This window comes from Salvelinus fontinalis, chromosome 28, assembly GCF_029448725.1.
Source record: "Salvelinus fontinalis isolate EN_2023a chromosome 28, ASM2944872v1, whole genome shotgun sequence".
NCBI lineage: Eukaryota > Metazoa > Chordata > Actinopteri > Salmoniformes > Salmonidae > Salvelinus > Salvelinus fontinalis.
The window spans coordinates 28,604,718-28,622,783 of record NC_074692.1 but is presented as its reverse complement, the minus strand read 5'-3'; the positions used below and the strand labels follow the sequence as shown (position 1 = coordinate 28,622,783).

The 18,066-nt window shown below is 40.7% G+C and overlaps 1 non-coding gene and 1 pseudogene across 1 annotated transcript; both read left to right on the top strand.

Annotated features, from left to right (window-relative positions):
• The first annotated feature begins 3,478 nt into the window (after nucleotides 1–3,478).
• On the top strand, nucleotides 3,479–17,753 carry LOC129826550 (prominin-2-like; annotated as a pseudogene).
• On the top strand, nucleotides 17,029–17,099 carry trnag-ccc (transfer RNA glycine (anticodon CCC)). The gene has a single exon. It is a non-coding gene; the product is annotated as a tRNA-Gly (tRNA).
• Nucleotides 17,754–18,066: the final 313 nt, after the last annotated feature.

The window sequence follows — 18,066 nt, the reverse complement described above, 5'->3', positions numbered from 1 at the left end:
TTCCATGTAGACCTTTGCTGAGAAATCTTTCAGCCCCAGGAACCACTCCACCACTTCCACAATGATTTCTATCTTCCTGGACCTTCTCTCCACCTTGGCAGTGCCATTTATCACTCTAGCTATAAAGGTCAAAACTTCACCTTCCTAACCTTTAAAAATGTCAGGATCCTGCAGCCTGCAGTTAAGGCCTATCAAATCAATTCAAATCCATTTTTATTGTTCACATACACATGGTTAGCAAATATTATTGCGAGTGTAGCAAAATGCTTACGCTTCTAGATCCGACAGCGAAGCAGTATCTAACAGATAATATCTAACAATTCCACAACAAACCTAATATCTAACAAATTCCACAACAAAACCTAATACACACAATCTAGTAAAGGAATGGGATAAGAATATATAAGTATAAAATATATGGATGAGCAGTGACAGAGCGGCTAAGATGCAATAGATAGTAAAGAATAGATTGTGAAGGATGCAGTATACATTAAATACAAAGTAGATGAGTAATGCAAGATATGTAAACATTCTTAAAGTGGCATTATTAAAGTGACTAGTGTACCATTTATTAAAGTGGCCAATGGCCACCTCTCTGTGCTAGTGGTGGCTGTTTAACAATCTGATGGCCTTGAGATAGAAGCTGTTTTTTAATCTCTCTGTCCCAGCTTTGATGCACCTGTACTGACCTCGCCTTCTGGATGGAAGCGGGGTGAACAGGCAGTGGCTCAGGTGGTTATTGTCCTTGATGATCTTTTTTGCCTTCCTGTGACATCGGGTGTTGTAGGTGTCCTGGAGGGCAGGTAGTTTGCCCCCGGTGATGCGTTGTGCAGATTGCACCATCCTCTGGAGAGCCTTGCGGTTGTGGGTGGTGCAATTGCCGTACCAGGCGGTGATACAGCCCAAAAGGATGCGCTCAATTTTGCACCTGTAAAAGTTAGTGAGGGTTTTCGGTGACAAGCCACATTTTTTCAGCCTCTCTTCACCACACTGTCTGTGTGCGTGGACCATTTCAGTTTGTCGGTGATATAAACGCAGAGGAACTTAAAATCCACCTCCATGGACTCTTCAAGTGCACCATTCTAACCCTCAACCTTTTTAACAGCTGCTCTGGATAGCCCTTACTTTGGCCACCTCATTCTCTTTCACCCTTGTGGGGCATTCGAACGACATGGCTTCATGGTTCCCACCACAATTGCAACATGTCACATTTTCATCACTTTTATAACACATATGACATTTTCCACAACTTGGACATCTCGGCTTCTCCCTTCTGAAAACACTTTAAACATTTATCTTGGGATAAATGCTCTGACTCTGTAGTTATTATAACCCAACTGCATTTGAATAGGGAGAGACTCCATATCAAAAAAACAAAAGAACAGATAGACTCTTCACTTTTTCTTCATTCACCACACGATTCATCCGACGTGCATCAATCTCTTCAGGAAGTAAAGCCAGTGTATCTATGTATGCGGACGAGTCAACACTATACACGTCAGCTACTACAGTGACTGAAATAACTGCAGCACTTAACAAAGAGCTGCAGTTAGTTTCAGAGTGGGTGGCAAGGAATAAGTTAGTACTAAATATTTCTAAAACTAAAAGCATTGTATTTAGGACAAATCATTCACTAAACCCTAAACCTCAACTGAATATTGTAATAAATCATGTGGAATTTGAACAAGTTGAGGTGACTAAACTGCTTGGAGTAACCCCGGATTGTAAACTGTCATGGTCAAAACATATTGATACAATAGTAGCTAAGATGGGAAGAATTGTCAAAGACCCCAGCCAACCCAGTCATAGACTGTCATCTCTACTACCGCAAGTCTAGGACAAAAAGGCTTCTCAACAGTTTTTACCCCCAAGTGTCTTAAGATGTTTTTGTCAGATGTTACGCTGGAATACTGAAGTATAATTACAAGCTGGACCCCGCTCCATTTCTGACTCGGCCCACTTACATAATGTCTCTGGAGCGGGAACCCTCACCACCGACCCCGGACTAGAGGACGCCACTGGACTGATGGTTGAGTCTAGAGTGAGTGGCGCCTCTGGACTGACGGGCGGCTCTGGCAGATCCGGACTAGAGGGAGACTCTGGCAGATCCGGACTGGAGGGAGACTCTGGCAGATCCGGACTGGAGGGAGACTCTGGCAGATCCGGACTGGAGGGAGACTCTGGCAGATCCGGACTGGAGGGAGCTTGTAATTATACTTCAGTATTCCAGCGTAACATCTGACAAAAACATCTTAAGACACTGAAGCAGCACACTTTGTGAAAATTTATATTTGTGTCATTCTCAAAACGTTTGGCCACGACTGTACACCTGTTGTATTCGACGCACGTGACAAATAAACTTTGATTTGATTTGAATTATGTACCTAATAAAGCACTGCTCTACCTTCTTGACAGCACTATCAACAAGGCAGGTCCTACAGGTCCTTGTTTTGTCGCACCTGGACTACTGTTCAGTCGTGTGGTCAGATGCCACAAAAGGGGACTTAGGAAAATTGCAAATGGCTCAGAACAGGGCAGCACAGCTGGCCCTTGGATGTACACAGAGAGCTAATATTCTTAATATGCATGTCAATCTCTCCTGACTCAAAGTGGAGGAGAGATTGACTTCATCACTAATTGTATTTATGAGAGGTATTGACATGTTGAGTGCACCGAGCTGTCTGTTTGAACTACTGGCACACAGCTCTGACACCCATGCATACCCTACAAGACATGCAACAAGAGGTCTCTAGACAAGCCCCAAGTCCAGAACAGACAATGTGAGCTGCACAGTACTACATAGAGCCATGACTACATGGAACTCTATTCCACATCAAGTAACTGATGCATGCAGTAAAATTAGATTAAAAAAACAGATAAAAATACACCTTATGGAACAGCGGGGACTGTGAAGCAACACAAACATAGGCACAGACACATGCATACACACACACAATAACATACGCACAATACACACACATACACATGGATTTTGTACTGTAGATGTGTGGTAGTGGTGGAGTAGGGGCCTGAGTGCACACAGTGTGATGTGAAATCTGTGAATGTATTGTAATGTTTTTAAAACTGTATAAACTGCCTTAATTTTGCTGGAGCCCAGGAAGAGTAAGCTTTCAAGCTTTATCGTGTTATCCTTGATGATTCTCTTAAATTGTATGTGGAGGCATCAAGGCTGGAGCGCCCCCCTTATGTATGTATTTAAAAAAGAAAAGTATAACAAATTCAATCAGTCAATCAAATAGGGCTCCCCACCTCCGAATACACATAGTATTCCATGCTATGGGTGTACTGTATATACTTCATTATAATGTCTATGGATTTATTGGCCCAATGAATCAACTCAGATGTTGCATGGTCATGTAATAAACAAAGAACACCCTGTATAACTGGTTCTCAAACCCCACCTACTGAAGGTATGATGTTTTAATGTCAAGCTCATCGAACACAATCACAATCACAACCCAATCAGAGAAACTTAGAGGACGCACTGTTTCCATGTTTATAGAGGAACCTCGCTCTTCATTCAATTGAAGGTAATACTAGATTTCAGTTATGCCAATTGACTGATAATAAGGGACTTTTCGTAAGGTAATTCTATTAGGCTAAATTAAGATTGCAATTTTTTGGTCTTGGTATATCATCGGATTTGTGTACTGCTGCACCACTATACAAACACTAAAGCTTAGAATAATTACATTAACTGATTAAAAACATAATCCTGATTTAAACAAAAACTACTTCTACTACTTCTACTACTACTTCTGCTAATATTATCATCATAATCATTCAACACATTGTCACTGTCATCATCATTATTATGATCATCATATGTTTGTGAATCTGGGACTCTCAGCAGGACATCAAGTGTCTGATGAACCATGGGGCCGAGGCTCTCTCATGGCGGTTGGCTGTGGGTGTTCATGTCCCTACTGGGTGCTGCAGACTGCACTTACCACTGCCTCAGCAGCAGCAGTGACACACAACCTTTCCTCTCCTTGACCCAAACTCAGACTTGGCGGGTGGAAAGCGATGGTGGTTGCCTGAAGCCCCTGTATAACTTTGCCAAGCTTTTCCTTGAGTCAGTACAGCCAAATCCTTTCCCGGAAGGTAAGCAAGCAACATTGATGAGGCTTAACTTTACACTGTCTGTTGCACAGGGAATTGGGGAAACCTTTTGAAAGCCCAAATTCTTAGAACACACTGTGAGTTCGTTGCACTGTGAGTGACTTATTTTAGGCATTCTAATAGCTGTCCTACCTACTGAATAGCCATATGATGTTAACATCTGCTACTTCCCTTTATTGACCCTGAAATTATACTACTTAGAAGACAGAAGTAAAGAAGTATTGTGACACAGAATCAATATAACAATGGCTAGATGTCCTAAAAATTACCACTTTCCCTTGGCTTAGTATAAAAACAAAACCTGTATGATTTCTATTTTCAGATATCATCTCTACAGCTTTAAAGACTGAACAACTAGATATTCCACAGGTATGTGCTTCCTATGGTCTGTCTCAATGGTGTTCCCTGGCCTTTCTTATGTCTTCCTGTTTCAGACATATTCCTGATTTATATGTTGAATATTATACCTTCATGGACAAGATGGTCTGCTATGCCTTTACAATCATATCAGCTCGACAGATCATTTCAGAATCTCTGTCCCACACTGGTAACATTACTGGTTTGTGCAACTGATTTCCTCCTCCTACAGTGGGGGTAACATTATGTTAATGCATGTTTTTTTTAGCAGACACTCTTATCCAGAGAGACTTATGGTTAGGTGCCTTGTTGAAGGGCACATTGACAGATGTTTCAGCTACAGAGCTCAGGGATTTGAACGCTGGCCCAACTGCTTAACCGCTAGGCTACCTACTGCCTCTTACTCTAAGGGATTATTATCTCAATCCGATTTCCGTCAATGGATAACACTATTCTGAACTTTATGAAGTATTTGCTATTTGAAATGGTTGTTGCTTATGATGTAATCTTGGTGGTTTTGTTCTGCAAAATTCCCTTCTTTCCTCTCAGCAGCTGGTTCGGTATGAGGCTGGATACATAGTGTGTTTGCTCTTGGCTGTACTTTACCTGCTCGTGATGTCAGTTGCCGGTGGAGTTCTTGCTTGGGGGCATTTCCATAGCAGGAAGGTGGAGGTGAAGAACACTCAGTCATCATCATTAGCATCCCTCTACCATCAGGACATCGGCGTGGCAGCTTGTCTTGTTCTTGTCAACATTTTACTCCTGTAAGAAAGTATACACACGCACGTATGAACACACACAGGCACACACACGCACACGTATGAAGTTATATAATTACACTGTATGACTGTGTATAGGTGGATATTGTGTGACGTGTGATTTCTTCCTTTGTATGTGTGTTTAGGACAGGGGTGATCCTGGCTTTCACCGTGAACAGTCGAGTCAGTGAGAACGTGCACCCAGGCCTGTATCATGTAGAGACCAGCGCCAGGATCATTGAAGACTCTCTAACTTCAATTACACAGGTCTGGCCGGCCACCATAACACACCATAACACTCTGTCTTCCTGGAATTCGTTTTTGATAGTTGGTTTATTCTGGGAATTAGCATTTTGGAAATATACAGTTGTAGCCCTAATGCACTCTCTTTGCTTGCATTTTTCTATACAGAAAATGAAAGTCATTATGGAACAGTATTCCATTCCCAAAACAGAAATCTCAAAGGAAATAAATGGTAAATAAAGTTGATACTGTGTATTTAGTTGATGTAGGGGTCTTACTTGATCTGTTTTATAAATAAAATGTTGCCTATCTTTCAAAAAATGTAAGTGTCACTGCTGTCGTCAGAAGGAGACCAAGGTGCAGCATGGTGAGTGTACATTTTCCTTTTATTTTAATGTCGCCAACAAAACAAGAAACAAAGAAACGACTGTGAAGCTTAACAGGGCAATAGTGCCACTAACAAAGATAACTACCCACAAACACCAAAGGAAAAAAAGCTGCCTAAGTATGATTCCCAATCAGAGACAACAAATGACAGCTCTCCCTGATTGAGAACCATACCCGGCCAAAACATAGAAATACAAAACATAGAAATAAAGAACATAGAATGCCCACCCAAATCACACCCTGACCAAACCAAATAGAGACATAAAAAGGCTCTCTAAGGTCAGGGCGTGACAGTAAGTATGTGGACAATCTGTACTTTACAGATGCTGACGACATCGTTGGTGCAACAATCATCTCCTCTTTCAACACTGATGTTGACGAAGATCTCACAGACTTATCTGCCTCCATTGAAGGTGTGTTTCGTTACAATATAAAAAAAATTAAAAGTGTTTATTTCACCTATATTTAACCAGGTAGGCTAGTTGAGAACAATTTCTCATTTACAACTGCGACCTGGCCAAGACAAAGCAAAGCAGTGAGACACAAACAACAACACAGAGTTACACATGGGATAAACAAACATACTGTACAGTCAATAATACAATAGAAAAAGTCTATATACAGTGTGTGCAAATGAGATAGGATAAGGGAGGTAAGGCAATAAATAGGCCATAGTGGCGAAATAATTACAATATAGCAATTAAACACTGGAGTGATAGATGTGCAGAAGATGAGTGTGCAAGTAGAGATAATGGGGTGCAAAGGAGCAAAATAAATAAAACAAATAACAGTATGGGGATGAGGTAGTTGGATGGGCCTAGAGTGTGGCAATATACCTAGAGCGTGACAAAATTCTGCCTAGGGGAGCAGGTAAACTGTACTTTTCCTGCTCCTGATGGTAGTTGCTGGTAGAGTTCTTGCTTGGAGGTGTTTCCATAGCAGGAAGGTAGAGGTAAACAACACTCAGTCATCATTATCATCATAACTATACCATCAGGACATCAGTGTGGCAGCTTGTCTTGTTCTTGTCATCATTTATTCCTGTAAGAAAGTATACACACATGCCCACGGACATACACACACGCACACGGACATACACACACCCATTCATATCATATTCAAATGCTAAATATTTTGCTGAAATGCATTGTCTTACGCCTGACTTAAGACAAGGCAATACACCTAGTCAACTATTGTGACAGATATGATTGGTAAATTCAGTTCATATGTAAACCTGTTAGATGTTTGTAGTGATGAGTTAGTACAATCCAGGGAGTGCCATTGGCTTGCACTCTGGCATACTTTAGCTACCATGATCACAGTTAGACAAAGGTATTCATTGTCTCTCATCCAGAGAAGATATCCGATTACATACACAAAACAAAGTCCTGAGTCATGTCTTCTCAACAGACACAAAAACCAGGGTCTGTATTCATAAAGCACCTTTGAGTAAGAGTGCCGATCTAGGATATTTTTTAGATCATAATGAATAAGAGGGGGTAGCTGATCCTAGATCTGCTCTGAGACACTTTACGAAAAACAGGCCATGGCCACTAGTCAAAATCAGTATCTGCCACCCAGTACTTAATCAGACATTGTTTCTAATGTTTTATTCAAGTACAGGATCTGACTCAGTCTCAGTGACTTTCATTTCCTTCCCCATGGGCCTGTGTGTCTGTCTGTATGGACACAGATGCTATTGGAACCTTTGAGAACCTGCAGCTGTATCAGACGACCAGGACAGACCTGCAGGCCAATCACACAACCCTGCAGAACGGCATCCAGGGACTACAGAGCCGAGTGGAGAGTCTGGGGAAATGCCACACCTGTGACGTCCCCAACCCTAGCAACCTGACTACTGTTGCTAACTACTACCTGGTATGAAAAATGGCACCCTTTTCGATATTTAGGGCAGTAGTTTTTGAACAGGGCCCATTTGAACAGGGCATCCAATGTGTCTTTCTCCAATGTTGTTTTCTTGTCTGTCAAAACCAAGGATTTGATGGAAAATGTAATTTTCCCAGTGTATGTTGTCTGGTTCTGAATATTGTTACAGTGTCTATTCTGTGTTTGTCATTGTAGATCCCCAGTGTGGATGACAAGCTGAATGATATGCCACCTGCATCCAGCCTCGCAGGCCTCATTGAACAGGTGGGCATACAAACAGGATTAATTTAACCACACCAGAATGGAAACGTTTGCAAAACTATTCTTCATATGTTGTTGCATTGGACTGGAGAAAATCAAACTGAAATAATGTTTTTATCGGCTGTCTTCTAGGTGAACCTAACCGTCCATGACATTCCACAAAAGTGCTCAGAGCAAGTGGCTCCCACAATATCAGGTGATTTTGAAGACGGCCTTCTTGTTCCTCATCATTATTCGCTATATTTAATTATGTCTAATGACCAAGTAAATGGATGCAAGGCATAAATGTGCAATTTATCAAAACCTCTCTCTCTCTCAAATCAAAGTTTATTGGTTGCGTACACAGTTTAGCAGATGTTATAGCAGGTGCAGTGAAATGCTTGTGTTACTAGCTCCTGACAGTGCAGCAAAAATGTTGAAAAATACACAAATAATAATGAAACAAGAAATCACGAATGTCAGAACGAATCCATGTAACAACCCAACTAACACTGTATCAGTAATCTAATACAATCTATGCGTATATATACCAAAATATATATTAAGAATGATATGCACGTCATTAGATATATTACAGTGAGCTATGTTGAGAATCCGGTGTATAAATAAACAGTGGAACAAAATGCAATGTACAGTAGTAGATATACTATATGTACACAAGTATGTGGACATCCCTTCTAATTAGTGGATTTGGCTATTTCAGCCACAACCGTGGCTGACAGGTGTGGCTGTCAGCACACAGCCATGCAATCTCCATAGACAAACATTGGCAGTAGAATGGCCTTACTAAAGAGCTCAGTGTCTTTCAACGTGCCACCGTCATAGGATGCCACCTTTCCAAGAAGTCAGTTTGTAAAATGTCTGCCCTGCTAGAGCTGCCCCAGTATGTGAAGTGAAAATGTCTAGGAGCAACAACGGCTCAGCCGCGAAGTAGTAAGCCACACAAGCTCACAGAATGGGATCGCCGAGTGCTGAAGCGCGTAGTGTATAAAAATTGTCTGTCGTCGGTTGCAACACTCACTACTGAGTTCTTAACTGTCTCTGGAAGCAACGCCAGCACAAGAACTGTTTATCAGGAGCTTCATGAAATGGGTTTCCATGGCCGAGCAGCCGCACACAAGCCTAAGATCACCATGCGCAATGCCAAGTGCCGGCTGGAATGGTGTAAAACCTGCCGCAACTGGACTCTGGAGCAGTGGAAACGCGTTTTCTGGAGTGATCAATCATGCTTCACCCTCTGGGTGTCCGACGGACGAATCTGGGTTCACCATCTGATGAACGAATCAGGGTTTGGCGGATGCCAGCAGAACGCTACCTGCCTGAATGCATAGTGCCGACAGTAAAGTTTGGTGGAGGAGGAATAATGATCTTCTTTTTTTTTTTCATGGTTCGGCCTAGGCCCCTTAGTTCCAGTGAAGGGAAATCTGAACGTTACAGCATACAATGACATTCTAGATGATTCTGTGCTTCCAACTTGGCAACAGTTTGGGGAAGACCCTTTCCTGTTTCAGCATGTCCCCGTGCACAAAGCAAGGTCCATACAGAAATGGTTTGTCGAGATTGGTGTGGAAGAACTTGACTGGCCTGCACAGAGCCCTGACCTCCTTTGGGATGAATTGGAACACTGACTATGAGCCGGGCCTAATCGCCCAACATCAGTGCCCGACCTCACTAATGCTCTTGTGGCTGAATGGAAGCAAGTCCCTGCATCAATGGTCCAACATCTCGCGGAAAGTCTTCCCAGAAGAGTGGAGGCTGTTATAGCAGCAAAGGGGGGACCAACTCCATATTAATGCCAATGATATTGGAATGAGATGTTCACGAGGAGGTGTCCACATACTTTTGGTCATGTAGTGTATATTAGAATGAGCAATGTGAAGAATCTCTCTCTCTCTCTGTGTGTGTCTCTCTCTGTCTCGCTCTCTCTCTGTCTCTCTTTCTCTCTCTCTATCTCTGTCTCTCTCTGTCTCTCTCTCACTTTCCTTCTCTCCTTGTCATTACTCTATTTATGAAACCCCCTGCCCTCTGTGTCTGGTTGACGTAGCTCTCATGTCAGTGCTGAATGAAACCCAAGAAGAGTTGCTGAACACCAGCCATAGGTTCCCCTCGCTGGAGTCTCTCATTGAGGCTGTGTCTGACTGTAAAACCACTGTGAGACGCTTTGCAGACCCAGTAGATTACTACGACTTTGTCAGGTAATATTTTGTTGAGTTCCAAATGATACCATATTCTCTATATAGTAAACTACTTTTGACCAGAGCCCACAAGTTGTGCACTATGTAGGGGATAGGGTGCCATTTGTGATACAACCTATGACTATCATGGAACATTTATCACCAGAGTCATAAAATCAAATCAATGCTGTCAGTTGTTGATCTCTCGTGGACAGACTACGTAAACATAAAATGTGCCATAGATTTGTCCTGTTACAACGGGATGCTTGAGATCAGCAGCATTAGTTCCAGTGCTTTGGTTTTTCATCACTGGTTATTCGAATATCTGAAAGTTAAGGGACATTTGGCCCATAGACTTGCCTGTAACATTCAAAGAGAAAGGGTGGAGCTCTTCATTCCGGTTCCTAACATTGTACTATGCTCCGAATGGGCCCACAATTTAATTGAGCATCTGACCAATTACGCAAGATCTTTGTTCTGGATTAATCAAGATTAGTCACTTGTTAAAGGCCCAGAGCCGTCAAATACGATTTTCCTGTGTTTTATATATATTTCCACACTATTGGAATAATACTTTGAAATTGTGAAATGATGGTAATGTTGTTTTAGTGTAAGAGCTGTTTGAAAAGACCGCCTGAAATGTATGCTTATTTTGCATGGGTGGGTATTTGGACCGCTTGGCGACATCACCAGGCAGTATCACCAGGCGGTAGGAAGTGAATAGACAAATAACAAAGAGAGTTTCAAACCTCTCTGCCAATAACAGCTTGTTTTCATGTTACATATCTCTATTAGGCTCCTCCCATTCGGCTCCTCCAATTAGGGCACTCTCTTAGACCACTCCTTGACAGTCCTAGCAAAATTCTTGCTAGACATATAGTTTTTTGCTAAGAAGGAGCTATTTTTGTTTATTTTTGACCATTTCAATTGAAAACAATTACAATATCGTACTTAATTGTTACCCAGAAAGTATTTGATATTGAGAACAAAAAACAGCTGCATTGGACCTTTAATACTAAGGTGTCATACCATACAGATACAGAAGCCTAATGAACCTGTCTACCACATTACAGGCATGGATCCCTTAGCAGTCAGTAGCTTAGGCACATATCAGTGTATTGTAAACTCTTTTCCATGTGACTGATACAGTATTTTGATTATCTCTGTCACTTACAGTATCTCAAGACATACAAAAACAAACTTGATAGCGTTTACCCACAGACTTCTGTATGCATATGTCCCCCTTGTCTTCTCCTATAGGGTCACACATATTTTTCCATCATTTATAAAATATTGACATGTTGACATACGTTTTGCTGTGTGCTCTCTGGCGCCCTCTCCAGGTGGGCAGTGTCATTGACACTCTGCATGGTGATGCTGGTCATAGTGGTTCTGATGGTGGCTGCTCTCTCTCTGGGACTGCCTGTGTTCTTCTACCCTACAATTTACTCCACATACCAAGATGCTCGACTGGAACACAAAGCAATTGGCCTGTATAGAGCGTAAGTGAAGTATACCTGATTTAGCATATCATGGCCAGTAGTTTACAATTGGCTCATTCATCCCCCTCCTCTCCCCTGTAACTATTCCCCAGGTCGTTGCTGCAAATGAGAATGTGTTCTCAGTCAACTTACCTGGTAAAATAACGGTAAAATAAAATAAAAATAAATAAAATTCATAAAACACCAAAGAGCAGGAGTGCTGATCTAGGATCAAATGAAGCCCACCCTGTCCATGTAATCATATTCATTGTGGTGTTAAAGCAAAAACTGATCCTAGATAAAATGTCCTAATCTGAGATATTTTAAGAATACCTGTATCTTCTCACAGGTTACAGATCCAATCCTGTCCTCTTCTGACATGGACCTGTTTTCTCCTGACGGTATTGACTGTGTTTATCTTTAATTATATTGTTTTCTGTCATCATTCCATAGAGCTGTAGTAGCGAGCTCCGTGTTCTCCTGGCTTTTCATCCTCTTGGTCTTTATTGTGTTGTTTTTCGGAGGGAATGCCCACACCCTGGGCTGCCGGAGCTGGAGCCATGGACAGCTCTTTGGGGTCAGTGAGGGCCCCTATGGAGCTAATGGGAAATATATGTGCATAGGGAATAATCTGTGTGTACAAAGCTATTTTAAAAACCTTGTACTTATTTAACTTAAATGAATACATACACAACTCATTAAAATGATTCTCTCCCCCATTGTCATTTCTATCACAGTTCTTAGACCAGCAGAATAATATTTTCAGCAGCCTAAACAACAGAGGTCAAGGCTTCAACACCAGTCAAAGCCTCAACACCAGTCAAAGACCCAATATCAGTCAAGAGACCAACTCTGAGACCCACCAAATTCAGCCCAGCACCTCAGCAATATACCAGTGAGCTCTCAATTGCTGCTCAATGAGCATCTGTCCTTTCATGTACTACTGCCCCTCGCATTCCACAATGATGCTCAGTCACAATCACATTGTCTCAGACCGTTAAAGTGGATAACAGCTTTTGTACCCTGTTTCTGGGTTTGGTCATACATTCCTCTGTCTGTGCTCTTTGTTTCAGTGGCTGTAAGAGTGGACAGTCATTGTTCCACAGCATGCACATGGAGCAGCACTTTGATCTGGAGGACTTCCTCAATGCCAGCAAGGTGTTGCTCAATTTGTCATCTTGTCATATTTAATTTATTTTCTGTTCTTTCAAAAATCACCCTGTGTGTCTGAGGTACTGTTACTACTGCACCTTTGATTACAGTATATTTACATTTTCAAATGGCATATAATAATGATACTGTCTGTGCCAGTTATTTAATATCTGCCTGGATGTTTCTCCTCTCATTTGTTGTAGTACTTGGATGGATTCAATGAGACTGCTCAGAATATGTCAGTCAACCTGGATGGCTTGAAACTGCTACCTGACAATGGCAGACAGGGCCTGTTGAGCTTTAAACAGTGTGGGATAGACAGCATCAACTACCATGAGCTATTACTGCTGGTATACACAGGAGCAGCAAATTGTGTGTGTGTGTGTGTGTGTGTGTGTGTATGTGTGTGTGTGTGTGTGTGTGTGTGTGTGTGTGTGTGTGTGTGTGTGTGTGTGTGTGTGTGTGTGTGTGTGTGTGTGTGTGTGTGTGTGTGTGTGTGTGTGTGTCAGAAAGCTCCATATTTATGTTGTCCATTTATCCATTTATTGTCTCTGTAGCTAAGCACACCAGTTGTGAAGACAGACCTTGGAGTATTTGCCGATGAACTGGATAAGAAGGCAGAAGTTCCTGTAAGTCTGTCTTGGGTTAGGTAACAAATAAACCTCAGAACACAATGGACCATGTAAATTGCAATGCATGATTATTTTCTTCACATCAGGCAAATGCTGGAATTAAGGAAGATTTGAAAAAAGAGGCAGAAACAACCAGATATCTGAACACCATCGTTAAGCAACAGCAGACAAATGCAGTGAGTTTTATTTTGACATTTATTTTCACCCCAAACACAAGCATTTATAAGTGTTAATGTTCCACCCCAAAATAAACACATAGAAATTGTAGCTCTAAGTAGATTTTTTTCTAGAACTATTTAGACTCGCTTAGTCCTAAAATTACAAAGTATTTTATTGCCTCAAATTTGAATGTGTTCACTACTCAGGCAAAGATGAGCCAAATTGTGAGTGCCTTGAAGACTATCAGCACAGTCTACAAGGTAGAGTACTGTTACTATCTGATGATGATACCTTTGAGATACAATTACCACTGAGTTGTGTCTGTGTGTCTGTGTGTGTGTTTTAATGTGATTATTTGAGTGTGGTGATCAATACCTTAACAACTAATTAATCTCACTCTAGGCTAATGTAGACAAAACTCTGGAAAGTTTGACCCAGACAGAAGTGGCACTCCAAAACCAGGTTCCTTACATTGTGGGAAATGTAAGACCAAAATTAAATTGTTTTCCATTATTCTCCATGCACTTGGTCAAGGACTACATTACAATTAATTGTATAAAGGAAAGTTGAACGTAGAATAGCTCTGGTCCAGAACGTTATGTGTGGCACGTTACCACACGTAACGCCCTGGACCAGAGCTAAATGTAGAGCTGCTCTTAAAAGTTATGATGAATGAAACTGCCAAAACTTTTCAGGGGTCATAGTTATAATGGTTCTAGACTGAGGTGAGGTTTTTCTCTGCAGGTGTCTCAGTGTATCATGGAGAAAGGAGAACAATCCCTGCTTCGGTACCTAGATTGGGTCCGTCATGCGGTAAGTACTGTACTAATATGCCATAGAATTACACAGAGATAATAATAGCACTTAGCAACACTGTGTAAACCAGAATGGGTACTTTTGGTAGGTAATTTCTCATGTCACTGTTTTATTATAGTCATGTTTTCAAAATGTACATCATTGTTATGGTGTTGATGTACAGGACTGTGCAGTTATTACTAGCACAACAAATGTCATACAGAAATAATTTCACTGGCAGGCACCATGTTGCTGCCTCTGAGCATTACATTTGGATACCACTACAGAATAATCTCTCCCCAAAGTGTTTGCAATAGTAAGGTCAAAAGGACAGTTGTTCCTATACCATGATTCTTGAAACAGTGGAATATTGTTTCATAATGTCATGCTGGTAGGGTGTCAATAGATGTGAGGACATCCCATGTGTTTGGTTTTAAAGAGCGTACATTGACTAAGTGACATGACAAGAAACATATAACTTTGATGGATTGGTTATCATAGTTCCTTTCAAAACATCAGCATATATTACATCCTTTTTCTATGCACATTAGTCTCTATGGAGAGAGACCTACTCGATAATTGATACTGTATTTTCTCATGTACAGATCTTATATAAGGTCCTGGATTGCCATTGGCTTGCTGTGTCAATGGACAATGTGTATACAGCAGTCTGTCTCAATGTGGTTGATCCATTGGTGAGCGTTTTCTCTATTACTATATCCCAAACATACCATGCCATCTGATCTCACTCTCTCTCCCGCTGCCTCTCTTCCTTTCTTTTTCTGTCTTTCTCTTCCAATCAATCTGAGCATGTTACTCATCTCTGTCTGTTTGTCTGTCTCTCTTCATCTCTATGGTTTTCTTTCTCTCTGCATGAAGAATGCATTCTGGCTGTGTCTGGGATGGTGTTGTGCATTCCTGGTCCCTGGAGTGATCTTCAGCATCTATACAGCCAGGCGATTAGGTGAGAGAACCTTGCTCAGAACACTGATACAACATTCTCCTCATATAACTAGAATAAATAGAACTAGAATATAACTTATTCTAGTTTTGTGGTACTCCTTTCAACTCAATGTATGACTACTGTCCATGTTAACCTGACTGCATGGCATGGGCGCCTAGCAATTATCTACTGTCTTTATTGGCTCCCACTGAATTGCATCATGACATGCTGACCGACACGTCGCGTGCGCGAGCGTCGCAAAATAAATTTAGAAGTCCATGTTATTCAATTATTGCACCCACACTGCTTGCGGCGCCAACTAGCGTCTGCGATGCCAAGGGCTAAATAGAAGTCATTCCTATTTCTGACAAAGATCGCGCTGAAAGTCTTGCCTCTCCCATCTCCTCATTGGTTTATAGAAGCAGGTATGTGCCATCTCCTCATTGGTTATACCCACGTGGGTGATTGAAAGGCGAACTGTTTTGCCGGTAGTCGTAGTAATTAATACTATTGAAAGTTTAGATGTGATCACCATATAAGTTCAACGATGAAAAAGCCTGGAAGGAGGAGAGATGACTAGAAACGATTCGGTTTGCCGTTTTCTGTGTGGATTAATTTGTCGGAGTAGTGGACCTTGTGCAGTTCAGGTAAAATAACAACTCAATGTTTATATCCCAGGACAAATTAGCTAGCAACAGCAAGCTGGCTAAATAGGACAAATTAGCTATTATGTGCAAGCTAACTAGTTAAATTGACATACATGTTTAATGCTTTTCGACCTGTCCCCAAATTAATGTAATTGGTTCAGAGTTTGTTTTGATATTTTAACCTGCGTGTCGTGATCGCGTTTGGTGTAGGGGGACAAAATAAATGTATGCACGATAGCGCACGCGCGCAGCCGGTTTGGGTTCCGTGTGAGACAAATCTCTAACCATGTTCGCTCATACTTTGTGCTATAATACTAGTATGGTTGACGCCAGCTTTAGCGCGCGGTGTAGTCACGTGGGTCCCTCGTCAGCCCGGCTACTAAAATATAATACGCCCTTGCTCTATAAATATAGTTCAACATAACGCTGTCGTTTTAATTATATATTTCTGTTTATATCTGCAGAAAGGATACATTAATCTTGCCTGAAGACGGAGAATATGAAATGCCATACAGAGAAAGCTGCATCCAACAACTACATGAGTTTAGAAGAAGTCCATGAGATGAGCATGGTTTCTGAATACATCTAGAGCAAAAAAAAATGAAGACTGACACTTGAATTTAAATGCAAAAAAAGATGATACTATGTTGAAAGCAAAATGGTGGAGTTACCCAATATGGAATCTTGTCGATTATAGTAATAATTTGTGTAACTACTCCTGACATCCTAACAACGTTAGTTGTGGTATCTATCTCTATGTGGTCTCGGGTATCTATTATTTCAACTGGGCTAGCCAGCCTCTATAATTCATCTGAAGCACATGCCTATTTAATCAAAAGCTAAGGCCTATTTAATCTGATAAATTGGTTTATTTGTTCCTATGAGTTTTTTTCTACTAAGTTTTTATAATGAATAAAAAACGAATACATGTATCATACAAATAGTTGAATTACTAAAAGCATTACCTGTCTCATTAGTATTATCACTGTATTTATCCCTTATATCATCAGCGCCGCTGGTGTAATGGTATCATGGAAGATTCCCATTCTTTCGACCCGGGTTCGATTCCCGGGCGGCGCACAAGTTTTATTTCTTTGTTCTCGCCAAATTCCAATTCCAAAATTATTGTGAAGAAACTAAAATATGTATTGAGTAATATATCCACCATCACCTATGTATGTGAATGCTTTCATCTCACATGAGAGCCAACCAAAGATTTTCAAAGGTCCAACTACTTAACCCACCCTGGCCCCACTCAAGTGGAGTTTAGTTTGGATTTGCAAAAAAACACATTCCCAATTCACATATGTGTAATAAGACAAATATAAGCACAAATTATTATTGTAGAATTATTGCATTGTCAACCCCTATCTCTGACGCTAACGGTAGCTACAAGTTTGCTGGTTGTGATCAGTCACGTGAGTTTCCCAGACGTGTGTTATTTTTTGTTCATCACCATTAAAATAAAAATTATAATACAAAATAAACAACTTACGACGCTATATCAAACATCTCTAACAAAACACAACACAGGTATAAACAAGAAAATATTAAATACACACAAAAAATATATAAATAATAAAATAAACTATTCTAGTGCAATTGTATTTACTCGGAAAAAATGTCATTAATGATTCAGGAAGATTTTATTATTTTTTGTTATTCACTAGGGATGTCTCAATTCAATCAAAAATATTTGTAATTTTGGTATAGAATTCTGGATTTTTTGTTTGTGTATAAAGTATTTGGCAACAAGAATTTAAAAAAATCACAATCATTTCAATGGTCTTGTTATTATTGCAATAGTAAAATATTATATCCTTCATGTCAAAAACATGGGTTGTGTTCAAAATGGTAAATAACTATTCTGCAATGTTTTCCCAAAAATCTATCACAGATTTACATTCATAGAACAAGTGTGTCAGATTTTCACATTTTTCACAGAAAACGCAGATATCATCAATGGTCACATAGAATTACATGGATATATCTTATATCTTATGTGGAATTTTAAAGTGCACAATATTTGTAAGGCATCAACCAAGTT